Here is a 25762-nt window from a genome sequence, read left to right as displayed (position 1 = left end):
AGTGCCCCAATGATATCTAGACCATACTTAAGTCTCATCATTTAAGATTCGCCTCCTAAAAGAATTCAACCCCACGCTGCTCCAAGTTAACACGGCAGCTTCAGGCATAGGGATACCCCTCCCGACCCTGCCACCACAATTTTAGTCGCCCACAGTATTCATTATTGCAGATGCCCGCAGGGGACAGCTCTAAAGAAGTCTCACATGGTCCGTCACAGCAGCAGCATGGCGCCATCAGTTTTGGGATCTAATGGACCTGCGAGCCATCCACAGCAGATGGCTGCTGAAGCATGAAGAACATCCCTCCTAAGCGGGGGCTGGCTGAAGACAGGAGATGCTTCAACACCAGCAGAAGAGCCTGCTGGGTCTGTCCTAAACCTATAGAACAATTATGTTTAATGGTGTATGGAAAGGTTATTAGCAGCAGCTAGGGCTAAAATGAATTTCACAGAATTCATAGGATGACATCTGGAGTCTCCACCATGGCCTCCAGAGCTCACCAAATCACTTAAAAGCATTCCAGTGAATTGCAATAAAGTATTTCAAAATAAATTATAGGTTTCATTTCCATACAAAACCAATGTTAAGTTACAGGGTTTTTTGTGTGTGCCAAGTGAAATTAAAGTGTTCAAAATTTTAAAGCTTCATAGAACACTAGAAGCGTAATACAGGTTTGCTTACATAAAAGAAAATAGTGCATAAGTATTCATTAAATCATCTTCACCAATTAGGAGTAAGACTATTCTGATAGCTCTGATTTATATTCTAAATGTATTTTGCACAATTACCCACGCTTTTGAGAAAAGCTAATGAGAAAAATTACAAAGAAAATGCAGCAAATGTGAATGAAATTATCTCAAACTAATTAATCAGTCATTCCCAGACAAGAAAAATACCTAAATAAATTCATACTCTGCTTTTACCTTAACTGTTATTTCCCATTGAGTCTTAGGATCCCAGAAAACTATTAAAAGTGTTTAAGATTATTTGAATGCTATCTAGTTAAGAAAGAGCACACAAATAAGAAGGGAAAGGCTAAGCTTTACTTGAAGAGGTGACCGATATGAAAGCATGATAAATCCTACTTGGAAAACATTACATGTGTTATAATTACCATGTCATTCATATTATTTTTAAAAAATCCACTTCAGGTCTAAAGCAAAAGTCAGTAGAGCACATGACTAGTTTCAACTGTATTCAGGGCAGGAGTTCAGCACACGCTCATCGCTTTTCTGACCCTGTCCCACAGGACATCAGAGCACAGCACCTCCTCGTGCTTCTTCCACTGGGGAACCTTCTAAATTTGAGAAAGCATAAGGGGTAAGACCAACAGCAGCTGCCAGCCCCCTTTTCTCCTGCATTGCAATTCTACTCCCTGACATGAAGTAAAACATTCTAGGCATGTTCAGGGTCATTCCAACAAGTTTCAGAAGATTATGCCCTGTTTGCGGTGTATCCTCATGCTCCACTTGATCCTCCTTTACAGATATGTATGAACTCATAATTACATGCGACATTGACATATTTTTGTATATGGAGATCAAAAGGTACACATAAAAGTGTTTGAAGAAAGCGTCTCTTCAATTTCCAGTCATTTTTGGCAACTTCAGGCAGTTAGTTAACCAGGTTAACTTGTAGGATTACAAAGAGATTTCATACATGCCAAGTCATAATGTATTTTGTTATCAATAGTTACACAGCTGTAAAGAAGTTGTGGATTTTTGTTAAGAAAGCTTAAAATCTTGTGGGCTGCACAAGTTCCAGGTGCTGGCCTGTCTTCCAATAGAAAGAAAGAGTTTATTACTGTTTCAGACAAAGGCTGTCCTGTTCTGCCTTTCTTCATAAATCACACAGAAATAGTTATACCAGTGGGTTTTAGCTCTGAAGCAATTAACTGTAATCTCTTCAGTTGCTTCACAATCATTTATACACTCCGAGAAACTTGCAGCAACAGCCTAGAAGTGGAGCGCTGAGATTGCGGCTGCCCCCCCTGCATGGCCCATCTCTGTGCCAGATGTTGCTGTCCCAGAGACACCACATCTGATCTGCTTACACAGTCACTCTCGCATCACTTCGTATTATGCATTTAGCCCTCTGGAGTAAGGCCAACTGAAGTAGAAGTTAGCTACTGTACTACGCCAGACTGAAAACTGCTGCCCTTCGGGACCTAATTCATGGGTTGAGCAGAGATTCCTGCCCGGGGGACAGAAACATCCATCAAAGCAATGGAGCAAACAGCTGGGGACAGCAACAGCATCTGTTGTCACGTCTGATCCGCGTCCCCTTCCCGTGCCTCTTGCAGAGCCTGTATTTTCCAACGGGGATTAGGTTAAACCAGAAAATATCTTTGTGTCTGCAACATCACAGCAAAGTCACCGATTTCAAAACAGGCCGTTTATTTTTGTGGAGCAAAATTAGAACCAACCCACTGAAATTTATGTTCATGCCCTTCTCTTTTTCAATGGTACACCAAAAATAATTTAATGTTTAAGATGACTCTTAGACACTGACTACAAGAAATATGTTCAGAGCTCTACAATAAAGCTGCATTTAAACAGATACCAATGAACACACACTAAAATAACTTAAACTGAGTAGTAGGAGTGAACAGTTAGAAAGTTCAGAGGGAGAGTAACTGAGGAGAGGCATGCCAGCTTCAAAATCACACACTTCAAGCACTGTGATCAAATATTCTCAGTGACAGTGAAATTAAGAGAAGTATCATTTCGTTTTGGAGATCAAATATTTTAAGCCAAGATGACTTGAGCACCTTAACGAACTACCTAGTTACTTGAAACTTAGTTCCAAAAGCACCGATTTGCTGCTGGAATCAGCACACGACTATTTCACCTAGACTCCAGGCTAGCATTTAATTTTTCTTTTGGCCCTTGAGTTCCTTATTTTCAAGATGATTCACTACAAGGAACATAACTTTATTGGAAACAGGTTTTTTATCCGAATATGGCCGACAAACAGTTTGTCCTGGTTTGGCCTAAAACAGACCAATTTTCCTTTCTGTGATTTTTACTTTCAGCTAAGTTTAACAGCCAGCCCAGCCTTAAACTGTGACGCAGTTATTTTGTTACTGGAAAATAAGATAGAAGAAAACGATGAACAGAGTGAAAGGGTGACTTCCAAAACAATTTCACTTTAACATATTATTAAATTAACTCCAAACAGAAGAGGTGGGTATGGGGATTGGTCACAGGATGAAAGGTACACTGTGGAAACAGAGATTAGAGTATATTACTGTGTTTACATATGCCAATAGTGAATTAATATTGTTCAGAGAAGTTTGAGATCATCATCTTACATTTGATGTAGCAGCAGATGATCGGAGCAAGAAATTCTTTTGCAGATTTATTAGGGTTTAGCCTTCAACCTAAAGATATTGGTGTATTTGCCTTAGAGGAGCAGAACTACCCACCTTAACGTCAGACCACATCTGATCTCATGGGGGAAAAGGATTGCAGGTGATGCCTTGCCAGTTCCGCAGCTCACAGAAGCCGAGTTTTAGCTGCTCACACCCTGCTAAAGCCTCATTCTCCTCAAAGGATACTAAGGTCTCTTACAAAGCACTTGAAACACAATTAAGCAAATTTTTATATGCTTCTGCACCTAAAGACTGTATTTTTCAGCCAAAAATAGCTTGGATTTTATCCAAAACGGTTTCTGAATTTGTCCAATTGCTTTGCAGGAAGGATTTCCCCATGAATCACTGGTTTCTCCTGACTTAACTCATTTCAGGAGTTGTCTCCCCAGAAGACATCAGATTTGTGGGTTTTTCTGCAGGTAATAATATAGCTCTAAAAATACAGGTTACATGAGCTTCAACTTTCCCAAACAGAAGACATTTATACCACTGGAAGTTCCCTCATTTTTTAATCATTCAACTTCAACGAAGAAAGCCAATTTCATTTCATTGGTAGCCTTGCAAGAATGTCATCTTGCAAGTCATATTTCCTGGTTTTTAAATATGTGAGTAAAATGAAAAATCAGGAGGTGGGACCAAAAGGATTGTAGCACATCATACCATTTTCTTGCAAGAGTTCAAGTGGTAAGAGGTAAATTCCACCTTGTGCAAACTTTAGCAATTTTCTCAGGTGCAAGTCAGGTATTGAGAAAATGATGGACTCACATAAACATTGGGTAAAAAAAATATACAGACTACCATTTTTTTGGAAAGATCTAAGTATGTAACATCTACCAGCCACAAAAACCTTATGGAATACAAACAGACCACAGAGCTGTGGAAGAACAGACACCGAGATATCCGACAGAGGGAATTTTCTGGGGGATGGGAATTGCAGCAACCTCTCTCAAATAGATACTTAGAGACATTGTTTTCTTCACGCATGTTGTCCAGTCCTTTATTTTCCTATTTTCAGCCTTTCATACTTTATCTCAGGTATTTTTTTCATCTGCTAAAAGCACCTTTAACACCATGGGCAGTGCTGCTTGCGCTCTCTCCCACTCAATGAAGCTGCTAAGGATGAAGGAGTTCATCCAATATGCAACAAACACCTTTAAGAGTGGTGTAAGGTAAGTCACAGCAAGTGGTACACTGTTCTACAAGCAAGGCCATGAGCTCCAGCAGTGTCTTTTTCATAGCGTATCTCTTGATCCTTTGAGTTATTTAACACTCCTAACAGCGGAACCAGAGCATCATTTTATTCAGGGTGGTCACAGAATCACAGATTCAACCAGGTTGGAAGAGACCTCTGGGATCATCGAGTCCAACCATTGCCCTGACACCACCATGGCAACTAGACCAGGGCACTAAGTGCCATGTCCAGGCTTTTCTTAAACACCTCCAGAGATGGTGACTCCCCCACCTCCCTGGGCAGCCCCTTCCAATGTCTAATAACCCTTTCTGAGGAGAAATGCTTCCTAATGTCCAACCTGAACCTCCCCTGGTCAAGCTTGAGGCTGTGTCCTCTTGTCCTAGCGCTAGTTGCCTGGGAGAAGAGGCCGACTCCCACTGCGCTACAACCTCCCTTCAGGTAGTTGTAGACTGCACTAAGGTCACCTCTGAGCCTCCTCTTCTCCAGGCTAAACACCCCCAGCTCCCTCAGTCGTTCCTCGGAGGTCAGACCCTCCAGACCCTTCCCCAGCTTGGTCGCCCTCCTCTGGACTCGCTCCAACACCTCAACATCTCTCTTGAAGTGCAGGGCCCACCCACCTGAAGCAACAAGGTGGGTTGTACCCACCTGCACCGCCAAGCAACAGGGACCACTCCTACAGGCAGCATCTCCAGATGCTGATGGGTCACAGCCATAAGGGAAGCTCATCTCCTGCCACCCTCTCTGCACCTACACACGCAAGCAATAGCTCTGACTGCCTGCACAGTCCCACCCCACAGATTCTGCCCACAGCCTACCCAGCCAAGGGTGTGTAAGTACTGCTATTATAAGTACTCCTGGTTTTATTCGATCATACAGAAGGTCTTTTGTCCCTTCATTCCAGTTTCATTGGAATTACTCTTTTCCCCCTCTTAGCATCAACTCCACAAATGGTTTTTGTATTATATTAACATTACTACAAAATATTAACAGTGGTTAGTTACAGTAATAACTACTTAAATACTTTGTTTGGATCATAAAATTCTGAAATGTACTTCTGCTCCTAAATGTGAAATCTTTAGTCACGACATATGAAGTAAATGCAGTCCATGAAAATCTTCTTAAAAAAAGGTATCATTACCCCACAAAAATTCAACTGTAGTTTAAGAATACATTTGTTTGGCTTTTTTTTTTATATACTGAAAACTTTCAAGCAGGATGTTTTCACCTCATTAATAGCACTGATGCTGGTTTTCAGGTTTCTCCCTCACTACATTATTATGAACTTGTTTTGTACGAACTAAAACATTATTTCCTCAGAATACTACACAGGAAAAACTCAAGACAAGGCAGCTGCTATTCTTCATTTGAAGAGATTGTACAAAACACTGCAAGTTAGGAAAATTACTCAAAGTGGTAATGCAAAGCCAGTGGGGAATCAGCTCACTTCATTAAACATCTGCACCAGAAGTCTGAGACTCATGGAAATTAAATTGGTTTACTGTAATCCATAATATTTACTGTAACATGCTGTCTCATGTTTTCTGGTATAAAGTACTAAACAAAACCAAACCAGTCACCATCTCTCTTCCACAAGTGTTATGTTTCCCTTGTATTTAATTTATAAATCATTAAAAATAAAGTGATTAGAGTGTATTCCTACGGTTTATGGAAGAATTCGCTCACTTCTGTTCACTTACATCTACACCAAGTACTGCAAATTGCCAAATACACACTGAGAGCATAAACTACATAATCTAAACACCAAGACTGCTCCCATAACCCAGCTTTCACATCAACTGCCCACAGCAGAGTACTAGCAAATGCTGTAGCAGCTGATATTAAAGCAGTCTGTCCTTCCCCAGGCTTTGGCACATTGAAGGCTGAAGACAACACACAGAATTGCCTACGGGCTCCTTTCGGAAGGAGATAAAAACATTGCTCTAGAGAAAGGGGGCAGGAATACAGAATGAGAGACTCAAGATTGGAACTCAAAAGCTTTTGTGAAGAAAGTCACCAACCTCTAGGGATTAAGACAATTGTCTGCAACAGTATCAAGTGACAAGATCCCTTAAATTATTCATCGGAATCACTTTAAGCAACTGTTTTCCACTCTCTGCTTATAAAACCTTAAACTCTGCATTTCTCTACACCTGGCACTTGCAGAGGACAGGTTTTCAAGTTCAAGAGAAACTTCACACCAACAGAGTTTAACACTGAATGAAAAGTGCACCAGGTATATACTGTTCTTGATCAGAGACACCCAGCAATAGCTTTGGCTGGAACCCACGACTTTGTATACCTGGTGCTAGAAACACCTTCCCACTCCCATAAGACTAAGACACTTGCTACTGGATTCTGTATTACTCAGAGACAAAGAAACCTCCCAGAGATAGTCACATTTTGCCCTCTGAAAAGGCACAGAGGTGAAGAGTCTAGGGTTTTTCTTTCTCTTCCACGTTGCCAGCTACTCTAGTAATGCCAGGGTACAGACACAGACCCAGCTTCACATTAGGAACAGAGGACATAGAACAAGCTTCTGAGCAATGCTTCCTCGTGCATCCAAAGACAAACCAAGACATGAATTGCATTCCTGAGCCACAACAGTTTTCTGGTATTTCCTCCAGCAGCATCATCCTTTCCTTTCTGACAAATCACAGCTGAGCCCACAGAACTGAACAAATTGACTATGTCTGTAGACAGACAACCCAAAGAGTTCCCTCAAAACCCAAAGAACATGGTTCTCGTCTCACATTCTCTCGCCTTAACCAACACACAGTTCTTCCCTTCTGTAGGATGAAGGGAGAAGACTGTTACTCAATTTGAAACATAAGAGAACAGAAGAGGAACATATATTTCAGGGATAAATTTGCTACCTGCCTCCTCAGTAAAACACAAGTGTTTAAGGCAGATAACGAGTTGTTGTTCTATCACAGAAGAGTAGATTATTATTAAGTGACACTAACTTATCCGTAATTAGTTGTTTTAGGCATCTTCAGCTTAATCTTGCTTAAAACCCAAGGAAGCATCCTCATTGCACATAATTACCATCAATTCAGTTACCACTATTATCGTAACACACTCATGGAATAATATTCATGTATTTTTCATATTGAAATTGAGGGACCATAATATAAATGCTTTTTTCAAAATTTGGCATTTATACATCAGAACAACAGTGATACAGCATTACCACCCTCTTTTACTGCTTTAGTAATCCTAACCAGTTAGCTCTTTGACAGATGATTGAGCTTTGGCACTTGAGGCAAGGCAGAGATTAGGACTAAAACAACAAGAATAGACAGTGTTGTTAGGACTGACCAACAGCATCAGCACAACGTACTGTAATAGTCACAGGCTCAGTCTTCACCTAAAACTATTCAAGAAAACAATTTGGTCTAAACTCTGTGCTAAGTAGGACTGCACTGAAAACTGCTCTGAACTGGCACACTAAGCAAAAGTATGAGAAATTTTCTAATTATGCTTCAAAGATATTTTGGATGTGAAATGAAGCCAGAGAACAGTTACAAAGAACTTAAGAAAAGGGCTTGTAAAATCCTATTGGAAGAGAAAAGCAATTAGCCTGAAAAGAGGGAACAACTGAGGTAGAGGCATTAAAAAAGATTAAGGAGAAAGGATGCTCCAATGAAAGAGATGTTTTATTTCTTCGTGTTCCTCCAACACCAGCCCAAAGCACATGTCTGTGTACATGACACGTGAGCACAATGCAGCAGCACAAATTAAAATGTGTTGATTTTTGCCAAATAAATATTTGTTTTAGTGAAAATCTATCGCAATTATTTAAAGTTTCCTTTTTCAATAAAAATTAATTAATCTAAGAATACACAGACTGGCTGCAGTGGCAAAACAATTACTGTGCTTACTCATATGAAATGATAGATCTTTGTGATGCCCTTGAATTCTGTCCTTTAGAAAAACTCATTAAGAACTCCGCCTGCATTAGAGGTTTTTTGCATTATCGCTTCCAAGACAATCTTGCCTGTATTTCAATGATGGGTGTATGTAACTGCCTCCACACCTACTTTTGGGCTTTCAACCACTACTTAAATTAACACAATAGTGATCACAAATCACAAATGTGATCACACTTCTTTGCCCAAAACGTTTTGATTGCTGCCATATCTTTGGGATTAAGAGCCCCTCTCAAAGGCAGCCTTTCCCACCATCGGCTCTAGTTACATGGAGCACACAACTCTGAAGCAGCATCTTCACAGCAGCATCACCAGCCTTTTCTACACCATTCAAACACAACCCAGCATCTCTGTGGATGCTGCTACTGAACCCAGCTGAATGCTGCCTTCTGCTTTTCGCCCACTGAGTTTTGAAGCTTCAGATATTGTCTCAACCCACAACCAAACGGTGAATGAGCGAAGCCGTTACTTCATTTACGTTCTCATTTTGTACAGAAATGAGGTCTATCTTCTCCATGCCCTTCTCCACCCTTTTCAGACAACTTGCAAGGCAGGCATCTTGAACCTGTCATATTTAACTGGTAGGAGGTTCCCTGGACCATCCAAGCATTTAGCAAGTCAAAAATCCCACCCTGACTACATTTTAAGTTAAGGAAATATATTATGGTACCCTCAGTTTCCTACATGTGCATTCAAAATGCAGTTTTAACATAAGTCCAGCTACAGAAAAAGGCAAAAACACTCAGGGAAGATACAGATCTAATGTCATAAAATCAATTGTTTTTATAATAGCTCTGGAGGATCAATTTATATGAGGGTTTTTTCTTCTTTTCAGTCTTATTGTTCCACCAATATTCCCAAATCCATGTCAATTAATATTCTTCCAGGGACTGAAAGTAAGGCTCTGTTAGGAACCTTGCAAGAACTAAATGAAGATGTTCTCGTACCTTCCTTCTCTCAGCTTTGTCCCAGATTAATGAACACACTGATTTCACCGAGAGTCGAAATGTGAAGCTATTATTCAAAAAAGAAAATATACGAAAACTACTTGTGAAGCAAATTTCTGTTCAACTTCCAGTGCACGAGAAAATACTACTGAAAGTTTACTGTTACAGCATTAGCATCTAAGTGATACTTTTCTTTTTTCTAACGCTACTAATTACCCAATTACACTCCAGATGGACAGATTGAGACTGGTCATCTAACCATATAACCTGAGGATAGTGGTTAACGGGTTAACAATCCCTCTAGACAGAGACCAGTAACAGGCAGGGAAAGCTATTCACCTTGCATACCTGCAGCAAGGTCAGGCCTAAGGCAATAACTGAGGGAAGGAAAAGCTCCAAAGGAATGTCAGTGAAGAAACATTCACAATACACATTGTCAAGAACAGATCAGGAGTTACCACCAGTGAACTCTTTGCTTTGCCATCTTCCCAGAGGTCCATAGGGACAGACGTGTTCCCTGGGTTGCAGCTGAAAGGAAGACTTCTGTGTTGCTCTCAAGTGATTCAGATTATAACCTACCTGGAAAAGGGCTATTTTTACCTTTATTTCTGTTCATAGTGACGCAGCAAGATTACCTGAAGCTGCATGAATGCTCACTATGTTTCAAGGTTTGCTTGAAAGTTGTGAAAAATGGTGAAATAACACGCTGGGGGAAACCCTTGCGTCTGCAGATGGGGATCAAGCTTACTGTAAGTTTACTACAGATTTTTAACCAGCCAAGTTAAGATATTCACCCCATTTTTGGCATTGCTCCCTCCCAAATGTTGCTCCACAGCATTCTGGCAGTGCTCAGCCCTACGGCACACAGCCCTCTTCGCTTGGATCTCAGCAAGAGAAACTTCACAGTCAATTCTGGAAGCATTTCAAGAAGCATAGCCATAATATTCTTAGCAACAGTTTCCTATAAGTGGAGATTCATTTTTCACTAATGGAATGCTAATATATAAATAACCGAATATTTATTGAAGCAGAACATTAACAACGAACACAGTAATAAAAAGCACAAACAGCCTTTTAGTATGTAATTCTTTGTAATTATATTTTTCATTAGTTTTTATTTTGCTACTGCACTTCCCTTCATAGAAGAGCAACGTTAGCTAAACCTTGCTGTATAAACCATAAATAGGTGATATGTGGGTACTTTCCCTCTTAGTGCAAAGAGCGAGGGTTTAAGCTATGAATTTAGACAATACATTTCCATGGGCAGAATTCGCCTTTATCTGTGGCTTTAACTGCTGCACAGACTTTGTGCCATCCCTCTCCATCAGTAAAATCATAAATTTTCAGGTACCCATTTACAAAACAGACTGCTGTGAAGTTCCACTTGTGCAGTGATTTATATTCCATCTAAACATTAATTGACTTCATACAGAATTCTTGAGGTTTTTATCTGTAAGCCATTAACGTTTTCTCAGGAAAGCTTTTTATTAATGGGTTTAATCTTACCTGTGGACAATATGCTTGCAGTACACACCAGATGATTCACCACACTTGCTGATATTTTTATTCTATTTTAGGTTTAGTTACTTTGTGCTCATTTCCAATGGTGTAACCCGGTCTGAAAAAGAAGTGAGAAAGAAAGCTGTAAATGGAGACCAGAGGAAGGGCAATTAACAGCAATTCCTGGGAAAAAAAGAACTTCTATGAAGTTTATAAGTCGCATTTTTCATCATCAGTGACATTGCCATTGTCATTAGTAATATGTCTCTTTACATTACTGGCACTTTATTGCAGTTAATGGCCCATTTCCCATGCTATCCCCCCTTAATCTGTGTCTTTCTTTATTAAACTAGTAGTAAGGGAGCAAAGACAGTACTATTAATGCCTTCCAATGAAGGCTGGATGTTGCATTGGTTTAAACAAGAACTACACAGATCCTTAGAAATATTCTTATATGATAACCCAATGCAACTCATGTCTTAATATCCCTAAGTTCAAAGACTGTGGCAAGTCTTTTTTTTAAATTAAGTATGGGTTGAAAATGAGACAGAAGGATCTGTTTCATTTGCAGAAGTGCATCCAGAGTCAGCCATGCAGCAGGTTTTGTGCCTAAAGTCTCACAGATGGGAAACACTGATACTAATGTTGGGTTTTCCACTTTCCACTAATTTAATCAAGTCAAACTGATTGTCAGAAAATTTTTTTTAACAACATATTGTTGTTCTACCATTATTGTAAAATAAAATAGGCATTTAAGGATAAATATGAGGGTTTTTTTCTAAGAAGGACTAGAGAAAGCAATTTCAAGGAAATTAAGAATACAAGACAAAATCTGGAAATAGCTATCGTAAGATGTTTTAATTAGTTTTATTACCCAATGAAAAACCCCAGGGAAGTGACGTCTATTTGCTACACCCTTTTCACGCAAAGAGCAGAAGTGCCAGAATTGCTGGTTCTCAGACTTAATTTTTTCCACTTTTTTTGCACCTCTGTTCCAGCAAAATAGTCATTAACTGAATGTGCACATGTGAATATTACATTAGGCCACACGCTACCAAGTAACCGTTTATCTGGCAGGATTTTGCAAACCAACTAGATCAAGGCTCTCAAGAAACTGCCTGAATATATTTTCCCTAGGGCTGACTCTACTGATATGGGAAGGTTACTCATAAATTTGTCTTTCTTCCCTGTTGGAACAAGGAATTAAGGCAGGGACACTTATTTTGCATCAAAAATAACTGTTTTGGGACAAACACAGAACTTCACTGAAACCATCCTGGATTACAAAATTTCAAGGGAAATAACTGAAGAGGCCTCTTAGTGGTCTTGCTTACAAAAGTTATTTTCTCTCATGACAATTTTCTAGCATTCTTCACAGCAGAAAGCTGCACGAAGCCAGTTTTACCCAGTCTGTTCCTACAGTAAATGCATCTCTTGATATATCACTGAAAATATGGAAAAGTAGTAATCATTTCAGAACAAAAATATCCCTTGATAGCAAAGGCTATTTAGATAAGATAAGCCATACTGGGCACAAACTTCTGGCTTCTCTTATAGCCTTGTGCACAGAAGACGCTCAGAAAAATCACCAAGACGATGCTATGTCACCCTGTCAAGTTGCACTATAAAATAGGCTTCAGGAGTGATATCATAGTTTTTATCCACAAGTTATAGATACGATGAGAAATAATGAAATAAAGACATACTTCATGTCCCTGGGGACTTCTCTAGAAACAGAAACACTCTTTTAAACACAGATACTTATTGAAAACATTGAGGTTTTCTACCATCCGATTATGTGCAATGTGGATTATAGAATGATTCAGGACAACCCATTTACATTTCTGGTGTTCATAACCCATCCAACACTCAAATCTTCAGTCCCTCCTCGAGTAAAACCACATTCCTACCAGCAACAGCACAGCACCCAAACCCCTCACATCCATTTACCTGTACATTCAACGCCTCCGAGGCTCTTTGCTCTACACCAGCCTCACTTCTACCCCTCTGTTCTGCTTCAAGATTGGAGAAGTTACACTGGAGAGCTCCAAGATCAGGAACTAGTTCGATACCAACGTTTGATCACATCATCCTCACTTGGTCGCAAGCCTAAATACTGCAGTGTGGAAAAGGAAAAGGACACAATGATGTGGGATACAATTTTTATAGAACAGAAATTTATTTCCCCCAAAAGTGCTAGGGTTTTTTCTTCTCTGTAGCACCCCGATTAAAGGGCAAGGAGAAGGCTGGGGCCAACATTCAAAGCACTGGTTTTGTTCAATCATGAAGCTACCCCAGAAGGTATCTGGGAGACAATCTCTGCTGTGGCTACACATGCTAAACATACAGACCAGTTGCAAACAGCTTTCTTCTGAATGCACCTTCCCTGGCAGCAGTAGCTTGCCTTTTCTAAAGTTTCCAGCCTGATGTGCCCTCAGCGTCACCTGAATCCAGCCTGGAGCTCCAAAAGTAGTTTGCTCTGGTTTTTGTGTCACTCCAGTTAACCAATGTATGAACCTAGTTGTGCAACTGAATTAAGGTTCAGTTAGAGTTTAAGACTGAAATAAACGATGCTGAAGACCAGAATTTGAAGTTTACAACTCTTTAGTGAAGATTTCTATTAATAAGTTCTAATAGTAAAATCTGATCAGCTGAATATTGATTGGAAGAGAATACCTAAGTGCAATGAATGTGGATAGACCATATTTTACCTTCAAAAAGACATCAGCATATTTTGTATATTAATTGGTCTTTTGTATAAAAGGCAGAATATATTTCTGGTATAAATATCTGTTTCTGCAGCCATTCTATACAGTCTTGTTTTAATTATTCATAGCCTCACTTTTTCTCAAAGTGAGAACAGAAAGCTGAGCTCATGCAAACTTTTCTTTCTTAGTCTTCCTGAACTGCCCAGCTTCCCAAGTATTAGTTTGTTCTGAGTTTATTTTTCAGTGAACTAATACCTCTCTGGAAGTCAAATGAATAAATACAAACATAATATTAGCCAGCCTACGTAAGAGACCCTTACACAGTGCAACCAACAGGGCAAGATGGTTCAAAAAATACATGAGGAAAATGAAATTATATTTTCTCTCTCTTACAACCGTACTTAAAGGGAACAGCAGATACTGTGCTCCTAAATGCATTTCTAGAATTTAGAGAGTAAGTAGCAGCAAAACAGGTTTGTAGATTAGTCTGTGATACAGTAAACACCTTAAAACAAGAAAGCTTAAAAATAATAAGCTGTGGCAAACTACTTTTCTCCCATCACAAACTGATGACAACAAACATGTTATGCCCCATTTGCTTACTTTGCAGTGAGAGTCAGCAGTCCAAATGTAAGCTCATGAACAAATCACGACAAATGGGAGCTTAGAGGGGTTCCTTCGTGTTTCTAACGGTCACTAAAAATCTAACAAATGTGCATATTCAATACTGGCAAAGGCAGGAGACAACGGTTTTCTTCACAAGCATAATATCTTTTTTATTTTTCTGTATTGTATGCACCCAGTCTCTTGAAGCATTTGGTTTCTGTTTGCATAGTTAGTGTCTTGGAAGATGCTGGAAATGAAGACCAATGCCTCTCCTATGCTCAGCTGGTAATCATGAAACAGAGGAAGGCAGTTCACAAAACACACTAAATTCAGAAGCGAATGTTAATTAGTGCCCAGAATGGCTGAATACCCTACGTGCAAAATAATAAATCAATATAGACTATCATATGTCCACCAAATTATTGACTACCACACAATTTAAAGCATGCCAGGAGGTGGAAGGGGTGATTTTTCCACAAACTTTAAAGGCTAAAAGGCCTTTTGCTGCCTACACCAATAAAATGCCTGTTGATTCCCCTTCCTCCTCTCCTCAGGTTTATGGGATTCTCAGCTCCATAAAGGCTTAACAAATACGACTGAGAGGCATGGGACAGTTGCACTTGAATAATTCAAAATACACTACGTCAAAGGGAGCCTAGGAGTAACCCCACAAACTAACCACTGTCCTGGAGAGCAAAAAGCTTTATACATGCATCACAGCCTGAAGTGGCACTGGAAGTCGGCTACTTACATTTTAGTTTCTATCCCTGCACTAATATTTGCATGAAGTTGAGAGTTAACAGGACTTAAAACAAAGAAAACCCCACAGAATGGTGCGCACAGTAATTCTCCTAAAAATCAGGGATTTACAGGTACTAAGGCAGTGCAAGGAACTGACTCTTGCTCACTCAAATATTGGACGATTGCTTTAAGACTTGACCTACTTCAGACACCAGTATTCATTTATAATCCTACGCTGGAAACCTTATTTCCTGTTTGAATTTGACCTAAATTAATGAACAGTTCCAGATGACATTTCCCTGTATAGGCTATTCACCAAGGGGAAGCCATCCCCAACTTGGAATACTAAAATTAAGAGAAAAATATCTGAAGATATTTGCTTTCTCCAAGAAAGCTCACGAGAGAATACATTCTGGTACGGAAATTTTTGTCCTTTTGTTAAGCATTAATATTAAAAAACTCACAAGGATTTTTTTGCCTTTTTAGTCACTCAGCAGTTCAACTTTTTCTCTTCTCCCCTCTTTTTGCACACTGGCAATTCCCACGTGCTGTCTGCTTGCTGTTCCTCAGCCTCTACAGCATTACACTGCTGCACATCCATCATTTTTCATGACACAGAGCTCAGACACCCATGCTGCAAATCTGGTTTTGCATCGCATTCAACCTGACAAGCTGCTGTGGATAATTTTTTGCCTCCTTTTCTAAGGGTCACGTTTACATCAGGCCACTAATTATCAGAGATGAAGAGGTAAAAAGAGCAATAATCTAAGAAGCTGTGTTATGCATTCTCTACTATTAAAGAGCAATTTAAGTGAAGAATGTGGAAGCACAAAAATAAGCATTCACTTATAGACTAACATCTCATTGCTTGAGCTTTAACAGCTTCCTGCAACAACTATTTAGATAAAGCACAAAAGATGAAAATGTTGTTCCTGTAAAGCCCACAAGTCAATGCTGTACGTGCTAAAACATCATTTAACACTTCATCTATTAACTATTCAGACAGACACCTTGCACTTATAGCAGGGAAATTGTTACAAAAATCTGTGATAGCCAAAATTATGTGAACTATACAGTTCTTAAAATCACTAAGTATATCCTATTGCTCTGCCATTTCGTTCAATCTTATTTTCATTTCCTTTGTCATCTAAGTCTTAACTAATTATTGCACTGCTAGGTTTTCTGACATGACCCTAGCTGCTGAGGGTCATTTCTAGTTAAATGGCATCACATAATTTGTCTGTTTTAGCAAAAAAAAAAATCAGTCTCCCATTAGGCCTGATACAGAGCTTGAACACTAAGGTTGCAACCACCTCTACCTCCCATAAAGGTTCTGTTGCTGTCTCAGGCTGTCAGAGGCAAATCCACTATTGATCTTGTACTATTCTTCCTCGTAGAAGATAATGCTGAAATTGGTTACAACAAAAAACAAGACAATCAAAATTAAATTTGAAATATAAACAGAAGAAAATGGGGTCAAGTATCAGTTTATACTTTTAACTCCTCAGAGCTAATTATAACTTACTGATACACAAATCTATTGCATAAACAACCAGATACAATGTAAAAATATTCGGGATTAAGTACATCTGGGCAATCTGCACAGAATTCCTAGAAAAAGGGCAAGAGGAACAACATCAGACTTAGGCTAGATGTTAATGGTCAATTACTGTATGTGGCACTATCTTAAACTATGCAGCTGAATTGCCAATATTTTTCACAGTTCTCAAAAGTTTTCTTGTGTGATTAGATGAAATTTTATCCCTTGGGCAAGTTAAAAACCACAGGATATTCAAAAAGGAAGAGTTAGTTTTCTTTGTGAATCTGACTGACTGGCTGGGAACATTGTTTTACAAAGTGGATCTTGAGAAATTGATATTTTCAGAAAAATCAAACAATCACTTACATGGTAATGACCAGGAATGGGGCAATTTCCACTCCGGTGCTCTGTGAAGAGCAGCTTCCAGCCTTTTAAAACCTGTCTGAGTATCAGATCTTCAAGCTGGGATAATACAAGCCACCACTTCCAAGTGATGGTTCAGTCATCAAAGCATCAGAGAGCGATTACCTTCCCCATCGCTGCTGCTCAAAGAGCCAAACTAGCTACAAATGAAGTGCCTCCCACTTCAGCAACAACTGCTGAGCTTTCAATACCAGCACACTGAATGCTGGGTTTGACCACAGGTAAGAAGATCCCATGTGAGCAGTAACCACTTTTCCAGCCTTCAGATGGGAATCGCAGTCAAGCAGCACACTGAGAGCTTTAAGGGAACAGTAAATGCAGAGTGAGCACCTCTGGTGCCTCAGGTTTATTTCTCCTTCATTTATCACATATTCATTAAAGGGCTGGGCTTCCAGTTTTGATAGCAGTATCCAAAACAGGCTCTTGAGACAAAGCCACCACAGGCAATATGAAAATATCTACAGAGCACGTAGTTTTTACTACCTTAGCACTATAGGCATACCTGACAGAAGTAAGCGCTCTGCCAACGTTAAGGAATTTGTCTGCTATGAATAATCATTCAACAGCTAATTGCAGGAAAAACAGCCAGGCCCACGTTATCAGAAGGACCAATGACTTTGTATCCGAGTAGCCTGTACAGTCATTTCCCTCAACACTGTTCTGAATTTCACAAACCACTATGTCTTTAAACAAAGATAACATAAGAAGTCTAAAGATGAATAGTATCTTCAAGGTAACTACTTAAGTCACAGGCATCATGAAAGATTCTTTGTATAGCACCCTAAGAAAAAACAGGGTTCAATTTAGGAAAAACAGATACCCTGGAATTAACTAGTCAATTATTCCTGTTAAAAGGGTGACCTACTACAAGGAGCAAGGCAACATAAGCATCACCCAGAAATGGACCTGTGTTCTCATAAGGATTAAGTGGCTGAGCACAGACTTTTGGTTTGGTTTTGTTTTAATAATGAATACAACAGTTCTAGACCTCTACTTCTTGGCCTTTGCTTTCCCTAGTTTCATTTTGGTATTTTTGGTTCTTTAGCTCAAAGAACTGATTTGCTAAGAGTCAGTTACTTTATCGCTTCACTGCCTCTAAACAGTGATACCATCATTATATTTTTAAAAGCTGAATTTTTATTGGCTTTTTTATTGGCAACTGCAAGCCAGTACTGAGAACAGTTTCCACAAGAACAGCACAGGAGTAGGGTGATGGGATATTGGCACCAAGGTGGTAGGTGGAGGGCAGGGGTTGGTTTGGGAGAGGGGTTTTTTGATGAATCTTACATCAGCAACATTAGTGCAAGTCAAACAGATAAGAACAGTATCAATCTCTAGCCAGGTTTAGTTCATAATGCTTAAGTTATATTTCATTAAGTATTAGCATTTCTTATAGAAGCTTCATTAAAAAAAATCATGTAACACTTTCCATTACAAGTTCCATTTAAGAACTAGCAATATTTTACCTGTACACTCTATTCAAGATAGAAGCAGACGGGGCATTGAAGCTGTTGTAATGATCCTACACTAGGAAGAGATCTTAGTACTGAAATCACCTTCATATTTCTACAGTAAAATCACTGTCCAAAGAGGTTACTACTTGTGCAGTAATAGATAGCAAAAACATGCAAGCTCAAGCTGAAATGCAAACCAAAAAGTTTACGGAAGTATCTAAAGACAACAATACTTTCGTAGGTCAAGGGAGGCAATTCCCTCCCTCTACCCCACTCCCAAGAACCCACCCGGAGCACTGCATCCAGCTCTGGGGTTCCCAAAGCAACAGTTTTAAACTGAAAAACAGCAGATTTAAGCTATAAGGAATTTCCACACACAGTGCGGGTGGTGAGACACTGAAACAGGTTGCCCAGAGAAATTGTGGGTGCCTCATCATTGAAGGTGGTCAAGGTCAGCTTGGATGGGGCTTTGAGCAACCTGGCCTAGTGAAAAGGGTCCCTGTCCATGGCAGGGGGGGTGGACCGGGATCTTTAAAGATCCCCGCTGATCTAAACCTTCCTATGATTCTACCAAGAAAAAGCTAGGCTTAAGGTTTGATCATTCTTACAAATCACAACAGTTGAATAACTATTTCTTTAAGTTACAATATAAACCAATTTGCTTCCTAGCATAAATACATGATTTCTGTCTACAATTTACTCATTTAAACATTTATAAAAATAATCATATATGGAAAAAACTAATCTCTTGCACAAGGACTGCTTCAGCTCACTGAAAAGCTTTTCTAGATAGGCCTTTACAAGACACACGAGACTAAAATCTCATGTTTAATTCTTCTGAGAGCCAGGAACACTTAGAATGTCAGGATTACATTTAATTGTGTCATCCACTGTGTCTGCAGCACAAAAGGGTTTATACCATGCACATTTTCCCCACTCATTGAGAAACAATATGGTAATTTGGCATGAAAATGAAGTATACCACTGGACTTGCTGTGTCTTCCACAGATGTAATGAGCAAAGCATTCAGACTCCAGAAGTAGAAAGTTTAAATGACTTTTTTTTTCTTTTACCTCTCACACATTCTTATGGCATCTGAACCAGAAGAGGAAAAACTGAACACCTATCTGCTGTGGCACCTAATAAATGAACATCTGCCAGCAGTGTGAGCTCTACTGCTGGAAAACACTTGAGAAGCACAACAGACCAGCACTGGGACCAGTAATTTCAAGAGGCAATTGAGAAATTCCAGTGAAATCTCCCCCATTCCTAGGAAGCAGATTAGGACTGACTGCTGTTATGCAGTCTAGTATTTTAATTTAGTTCATTAGTACCCACCAATTCTCACACATTTATGTTTAGTTTAGTAATTAAGTATTTTAAGTAATTAAATATTTTATACGCCTTTCAAGGCAAAGTTTTAAGTAGCCTTACAATATCAAATCACTATTTTTGGCTGCTGCTCTGCTCATTACTGTCATATTAAATCACCAGATCCTGTTAGCTTTCAGACTGAGCACTCCAAAGTTTGCCCAGGTCTCTCAGCTGAGCTACATTAGAAAGAACTTTTAATTTTCCCAAAATTCACACTTTCCCTTGCATGGTACTTTAGCACTACTGCATGAGTGAACCATGGAAGAGTATTAGCTGACCAAAGACAGGAGAGTGAGGAAATCTCTACAAGTCTGTACTTATTTACAGTACCCTTTTCTTTCATGTGAATTTAGATTAATTTCATATAGCTCTAAATACAAAAAGAATATGGAGAAATTTAATAAACACTGCTTTAGTTATGGGGATTTCAGGAACTTGAGGGAGAATTAGAAGATGAACTTAAAATTTCATACCACACAGATGAAGAATAGAAGAAAGAGGGATGATTAAAACAGAAGGCATACATATTAGTCATCTTTGGAATCATAATAATTAGAGCCCCTTTTTGCATAAAAGGTGTTTTGTTTTGGTTTTGGTTTTTAGTTTTCCTTAGAGTTGCATGGCAATTATTGCCTCTCAAGCATCACTTGTTATCACCCTCCTGGTGATATCACATCTGGTGACACAAAGTGACCAGCCATCACAAACAGAATCACAGAATCAATCAGGTTGGAAGAGCCCTCTGGGATCATCAAGTCCAACCATTGCCCTGACACCACCATGGCAACTAGACCAGGGCACTAAGTGCCATGTCCAGGCTTTTCTTAAACCCCTCCAGAGATGGTGACTCCACCACCTCCCTGGGCAGCCCCTTCCAATGGCTAATGACCCTCTCTGAGAAGAAATGCTTCCTGATGTCCAACCTGAACCTCCCCTGGTGAAGCTTGAGGCTGTGTCCTCTAGTCTTGTCGCTAGTTGCCCAGGAGAAGAGGCCGACTCCCACCCCGCTAAAGCCTCCTTTCACGTAGTTGTAGAGAGCGATAAGGTCTCCCCTCAGCCTCCTTTTCTCCAGGCTAAACACCCCCAGTTCCCCCAGCCGCTCCTCACAGGACATACCCTCCAGACTCCAACAATACTCTGTTTCCACATACAATTTTCTCACTTCTCACAAATAACTGCTTTTCATTCTTTATGTTTGAAGATGATACCAGGCAGTTCAGTAAAAGCAGGCCTCAGAGTAGGCCCTAAAAGGCCTGCTCTGTGTAACATTTAGACAGAATCAACTTTTCTTTCAGCAATTTTCCTTTCAGCTAAAATAACTGCACTTTCTAAAGATAACAGCATGTTTTGAAGACAGGGTCTGCTTCTGGGACTGATAACACTTAGAGTTACAGTCGTCACTGATTCTTGCTTGCGCTTAGTCTTAGAGAATCCAAGGTCTCTGTTAAATTCCTCACTAATTACAAAGAAGGACCACAGTTAAGCAAGACTGCGAACAACATCTTTGTAGTGTCTTACCTGACCCGATTCACAGCTCTGGCGCCAGGAGAAGAGATAAATCCTGCAGGAACCAGAACAGGATCTTTCCTTGAAGCCACCTACACATGCCAACAGAAAGGCCTCAACTGCGCTTGCGCAGGAGTGGGGTTATACAGTGGACAGCGTAACTGTGGGGGGGTTACAGCCACCAGAGACACCAGAGACCACCCCAGACCCCTTCCCCAATTTAGTAAGCATGTGCAAAGACACAGCCTATGCATAAGGTTTCTTGGAATAGGTGGGCTTTACTCCAGATTGTCTGAATATTCATTTTTCTATAATGTATATAACGAGTGTGCTTTTGTGCCTCGGTAGAGGAGGAGAGATCCCCCTTGCACCCAGCGCTGCAATAAACCAATGTCAGCTTTCTAAACTACCATTTGAGTTAGAGAGTTTTCTTGGTTACCATTTTCTGGTAACAAAGGCATTCTTGCTTCACTTCTGAAAACTCCCCGCTGCTGGAAGGTTCTATTTCTATCGAAAATTACTGTTCCATAATTGCTCCAAAGACAAGCCATCTGTTGCTGCTCATTTCTCATTGCTGGGTATTTCTTATGCAGTTTGAAAGTATCTTTGATTGTGTAATCATTAAAGGGTTTTAGGGTCTTCTGCACCAGCCAGCAGCTACCACCCGGTTCAGTAGTGTTAATCTAACTTGTGGGACTAACCAAATAATGAAGCGGGCACAGCCTTCTCTAGTACACACACTCACTTATTTAACATGGACCTTGTGGCCACTTAATCCTTTACATCAACTTTAACTACTCCATCCTACAGATATTTGATTTAGCCATACAATACTTCCTAAGGGTTTATTTTTAATCCCAAATTCAACACGCACATTCTTGGCTTCTCAGGGTTTTTTCGGTTGGGTTTGGGTTGGTTTTTTTTCTTTTGTTTTGTTTTTTGGGTTGTTTTTTTTTGGGGGGGGGGGGGTGGTTCTTGTTTGGTTTTTTTGCTTTAAATTATTAGCTAGAGTTTTCCTTTTCTTGCCTGAACTTCCCCCACCTTCAGCAGGCCCTTCAGGTGGGCTTTGTTAGCTCAACTTGAGCTCTGAAGTATTTCAGCCTCCTCAGCTACTAAGTATTTCTCAATGGTTACAGTTATCCAATTGTTGAAAGCCTTTGTAAAAACAGATACTTCTTCCAACAGCACAATAGTACTGAAATAATTTTCTTGGGTTGCTGGGGTTTTTTTGCACACTTAAATATTTCATTTTCTTGTTAAATGGGAGTTTTCAGCTAATTGGACACATTTCAGTTGTAGCTTTGCTACTGGTTTTGTCTGCTATGACAGACATCACATATCTGAGCCATTCATTCCACCATGAGACTTAATGATTCCTGCCAAGAATTGTTGAAATGTAACTTCTATAATTTACCTTTGAAGCCACCTAGGGAAGGAAAGATTGGGAAGGTATGCACACAACAAAACAAGTAAAAAAGCATGTATGATGTTTTGCTGCTTAAGCAAAGCTGATTTATATGCTACTTTTTCTTAGATAAGTGTACTACAAATTCAGCCATTGCCAAAATTGGTACTATATTTCTTTTTCATTCTGGTCTATGACCTACAGGCACGAGCAGTGGTTAAAACAAGATTAAGTAACTCAGTACACATCCCAACTACTTGCAGGTGTTCCACCAAAATATTCTCAAGAGCTATAGGTTAATGCCATTTCAGGGCTTCCACATTTTTCTTCAGTTTTTCTTTGCATTTAAGTTCAGTCAATAGTATTTAACTAGCATCAGAAAATAAGTACTGATCAACTTCAGATAGTACAAACAATAACTATGCCATTTCCACTTTTATTTTGCTCCCTTGAAGCCCATCCTTAACTGACAGGCAATAACTTTTGCACCAAAAAGCTTTTTCGATGGAAAGAGGTGGCAGGCATGTCATTAAACCAATGCAGGACACACCTCTACGTATATATGCACATGTGGAAAAAGGATCTCGCTGCTCTTTCCAAGAGCCTCGGTTAAGCAAGGTGCCCAGATACTGTACTGTCCTGTGCCACACTTCAAATAAGTGCCCTCAGAACAAAGGTGTGTTAACACACGTAGATCTAAACACGGCTTTGGCATGTTGGTATGCTTGCAATGTCCTCTTTGCATTTTATTTTGATTAATTGCTCGGTAATCAAAGTCAAGCACTTACAATTAATCAGTGCTGGTCAACAAAACAGCAAGGCATGCAACCCAATTGGGGGTGGCAGCAGGTATTTTTCTGAAATAAGGTTTTGCTTTTTTGCTTTCATTTACAATTCCTCACCTGATTCATTAAAACGATAGTTAGCAGTAGCAGCTAGTCTTCCATTATCTATTGAACTCAAGTTGCTTAAATATTTATGTTCATTTATCAATTTATAGAATTGTCCCATTTACCTTTTAAAGAGTAATGAGGTGTTACTGGCTGCTGTTATGCTGTACAGACTTCTTGCTTCTTAATTAGTTGATGATCTTAAAAGTTTTAAGTCAGAGGTATATATGGATTTTCTCAATAAGAGAATCAGCAGTTTATTCATTTCTACTTTCATCTATCCATTCCACAGTAAAAATTATCACTTTCTAGGGTAGCTATTAGCAAAATAATTTTGAGCTAATATTTTGACATATTGCCTAATGATAACAAGTCATCAACTGAGCTATTTCAAACAGACACCATGAAAAGGCTTTTACCATATAACAGACTGTTTTAATATTGTTTCCCTGGAGAAAACATGTGAGCCTGACTGGAGTTCTCTGCAGTACATAAATATTTCATACATTGAAGAGGCTGCTGATGAATATCTCTGGACTGAAGAGATTGAGGAGACAGACACAGTTAATAAAAAATTACAGCCAGTTTCCCTAAATGGAGACTCCTGCACTTCAAAGCTGAAGGTACTTAGGGTATCAATGTCTCTGAAGGTATTTTAATTTCAGAAGAACGCCAAAAGGACAAACTTATAACAATAAACCTTATTTTAAATGTTGTTGCAAGCTAGTCTGCTTAAAACTCAGAATAAGTCATTTTGTTCCTCGAAAGAGTAAGTGTTGAATTTTACTCAGACCCAATAAATGACACTTAATCACATGAACTTAAATACTCACTTTAATAGTAATCAAAATCGAGCACAACTGTTCCCCCCCATGTAAGAACATGGAAGCGATTGTAGCAGCCTTTCACTTCGGAGTTTCTGCTACAAAGCAGCAGGAAAACATTACTGAAGGTACTCAGTATTTAAGTATAACACAGTTCCTAGCTGTTTATTTGATAGAAATCCCCTTCTCTCATTTAACATTGATTTAACGCTGTGCTCAGACATGAATTGAAAATCATCAATCAGCACGTTATCTACTGCTCTGTACAACTATTGTTCCACCAGTGTCAAGCAACTGATTTGCAGTATCAAGTTTTTCAGTGCAAATGTGGCTGCTTGTCTTCAAGTGAAGAAGAGAAAACCAGACAAGTGCACAACTACAATAACAGAATACCTGCATTTTTTACAGCAATTTGCTCCACCAATTTCAGCATCATAAATACATTGTTTGACTTCTTGATAATGGCCATATATGGAACAAAAATCGTCTCAAGGCTTTAAAAGTAAAATAGATGCATGCTGACAGGGCACACTTTAAAATAATTCTTAAAAATATCTCAACACAGGAGTGTACTTGCAGAAATCAGAAGGGTAAGAGTAATTTGAGGAAGCGAACTCTATGAAGGATCTAGATAAATCAGCATAATAAATTCAATTGTTTGGGTTTTTAATCCTCCCTCTTCAATATCAGACAGCCCTCCAAATTCAGACTTCCCCTCCAAAGGGTGAATCAGGATCCCAGGAACGCTACAGGACCTTCCACATGTTCTTATTCTCATCTCCCTCAGTACTGTGCCTCTGGCTGGTCTCCTCTGGAAACAAACACAACCACCACTCCTGAGTGAATGATTCATCTCCCATCTTTCCATTCCAACGTCTCCTTATGGCTGTTGATGTTTCAGCCACAGCTCAACAAGGCAAAAAGTGGAAATCCTGACCTTCCCACTCAAGTTAACTCTTTTCCTAGTCGTGCAAGGCAATACTCTGCTCCCTCTCACTTAAACACATCACTGTCAATTCTTCCCCTCCCATCCCATACCTGGTTAAACTTTGGTTACTATTCTTGCTGTCTTTCAGGTTGGGCTTTCCTATCCATCCAACGCAACAAGTTTTCACAGCCACTACTCTCACCACAACACATTTATACTACTGTAATACACTCAGCATGGCCTAGAAAAGCACTGCCTTGCTTCACTTTGACATTTAAAATGCTTCTGTAAACACCACCTTCCTGATTTATTGTTTTCATCATGCTCAAAGTGTTTTCTTCCACAATCCTTCACTACCTCTCATTTAAAAAACACTGATACTCACAAGCTCCAATGCACTGTACTTGTTATTGGTTACTCAA

This window comes from Nyctibius grandis, chromosome 9 (assembly GCF_013368605.1).
Source record: "Nyctibius grandis isolate bNycGra1 chromosome 9, bNycGra1.pri, whole genome shotgun sequence".
In the NCBI taxonomy this organism is placed as follows: Eukaryota; Metazoa; Chordata; class Aves; order Nyctibiiformes; family Nyctibiidae; genus Nyctibius; species Nyctibius grandis.
This window is presented reverse-complemented; position numbering follows the sequence as displayed.